Raw genomic sequence first — 2,579 nt, 5'->3', positions numbered from 1 at the left:
CTACCATCACCCAAACCTACCATCACCCAAACCTACCATCACCTACACAGGCAGAAAAGGAAACCCCACACCGTGCTCCTTTCTTTCTGGACTCGCTTCTGAGACAAAATCTCAAATAAAGAAATCTCCTTAATACAATCAGATGTCACCTGGAGGAGATGGTAGGCAAGGGAAAAAAAATAAAGGCACTAATTAAAATATTAGGAATAATTTTACTGGATTAGACTAATTTAGTGATTCATCTCTACTCAGTGTGTGTGAGAGAGAGAGAGTTGGTAAGCAGACTGATGTTGGTTCATAAGATTCTTTGGTGTGTAAATTCTATCAAAGGAATCTATATTCTCTTTGCATATTGCAAATTGGAGTATAGTCCAAGTGACCAGGGCATGTTAACATGGCATAGCAGTTAAAAACGTAGATTTTGGACCTAGACTCCATGCTTTAGAATGTTTCTTAACTTCGCTGTGTCACAGTAACCTTGAATATTAAGTGGAGATTATAATACACATTACATAGGACTGAGGTAAACATTAGATGGGTATATATGTGCAACGTGTTTAATTTTATAGTACAAATGTTTGTCTAATAAATGATATCCAGGAAAATATTAATATCCAGGAAAATAAATGTATTCTTCAAGACTCTTTGATTTGACTCTGAAAATACTGTAAATTGGATAGGCAAAAGGAAGATTTGGCTCACCTAACAGAGCCACAAGAAGATAAGATACAGAAGCACAAAGAGTGCAAAAAGTATCAAGGGTAACTGGAGCTAGCACCACAAAAACTGTCTCTCTTCTCTTCATCTAGTCAGTTTATTCTCCCAAGTCAGCAACTAATGTGATGGTTCCCACCGGGTTCAAGTGCCTGTGCCAAAACCAGCCGCTATAACAAGGTAGGCAAGATTCATAAAGATGGATGAATTTCCTCACTTATAAAGCTCTCATTTGCAATTGCATGGGTAGAAGGGATAAAAATGGTTAACATTTATATAATCTTTACTTTGTGCATGGCACTCTTCTACTCATTTTACATGTGTTAATTCATGTATTGCTTACAATAAACCAATTAGATATTATTATTTCCATCGTACAGGAGAGGAAACAGTCCAGAATGACTAAGAGATTTACCCAAAGCCATACACCTTGTTATTGATGAAGCTAACATTTTAAACCTTCCAGTACACGTCAACCTATTCTTACAATCTGAGCTCTGGCTCACCTTAGACACCTTGAAATGTATGTTGTAGGAATACTAGAGAAATACAGAAATATTGACAATGGTAATCTCTAGATTACAAGATTGTGGGTGGATTTTTAATTTTTTCTATAATTTCTCTATAGTCCAAGTTACTAAAATGTACCTTATTACTTTTTCAATCAGATAAAATAGTAAAGTTTGTTTTCAATAAGGAATTAGTCTCCAGGATTGAAGATGAAGGCAATGTATTTGGCTCTGCTATAACATAGAACTACCTATTATAGTGAAGAAAAGAAAACAGAGAAATCAAGAGATGGCATTATACTGACAGATGACACTCTTTGGAGGAGGCTGTAATCCAGAATGTGGCATGAAGGAAACTGCAGGGAGGAAACGAGCCACTCTGCCCATCAGAGCCTAGAAAATCTCTGAGCTCAGAGTCTCCAGGAGCAATGGAAGAATAGCTAAAAACAAGGGGGATTCCTTCAAAGTCTGTGTACATATTATAACTATAAAAGGACTAAAATTTCCAGTGAAAGACGGAAGGTTTTTTTTTTCTTAAAGACTGTTTTTTTAAGTACATCCAAAAGCTCTTTATAAAGGGGAGAGTTAAAACATAAGTACAGTGCTCACTTGGGCAGCACATATACAAAAACCAGAATGATTAGCATGATTCCTGCACAAGGATGACATGCAAATTAGTGGTGTTGTCTATGTTTGTACTGTACAATTAAAGATGTTTAAGAGGATACATTTTATGTTATGTATTTTTACCACATTTAAAAATCACACAAGGACAGGAAAGTTGAATATAAAAAAGATTGGCGTATGTTAATCAAAAGAAAGCTGATACAGAGTTAATACCAAATATAATACACTTTAAGGCAAATAACGTTACTAGAAATAAGAAATTCACTCCTTATTTAGAAGACGTTGAATTCACTGGGAAGGTATAATAATTCTAAACTTACATGCGCCTAATAGCAGTTTCAAATACTGGCAATCTTCGTTATTTGGGGTTTCCATATTTGCAAATTCTCCCACTCACTAAAATTTATTTGTAACCCCAAAAGCAATAGTCATAGGACTTTTGTGGTCATTTTCAGACATGTACAAAGCAGCAAAACATTTGAGTTACCATAAATGCACCTTCCCAGTTGAGGCTGAAGAAAGTGACATTTTGCTTTCTTGTTTCAGCTCTCACACTGTAGCCAGGTGTTCTTTTCATGGTCTGTGTAGTTCTGTGTCTTTCACATTTGTGCTTTTTCTTGGTGATTTCACAGTTTAAAACGGCCCCCAAGTGTAATGCTGAAATTCTGTCTAGTTTTCATAAGCAGGCTGTAATGTACCTTATAAAGAAAATACTTGTATTAGATAAGC

The 2,579-nt window shown here is 35.6% G+C and overlaps 1 pseudogene; it reads left to right on the top strand.

Annotated features, from left to right (window-relative positions):
- Positions 1-1,824: 1,824 nt before the first annotated feature.
- Positions 1,825-1,920, top strand: LOC134734988 (uncharacterized; annotated as a pseudogene).
- Positions 1,921-2,579: the final 659 nt, after the last annotated feature.

This window comes from Symphalangus syndactylus, chromosome 12, assembly GCF_028878055.3.
Source record: "Symphalangus syndactylus isolate Jambi chromosome 12, NHGRI_mSymSyn1-v2.1_pri, whole genome shotgun sequence".
Lineage (NCBI taxonomy): Eukaryota > Metazoa > Chordata > Mammalia > Primates > Hylobatidae > Symphalangus > Symphalangus syndactylus.
This window is presented reverse-complemented; position numbering and strand designations above follow the sequence as displayed.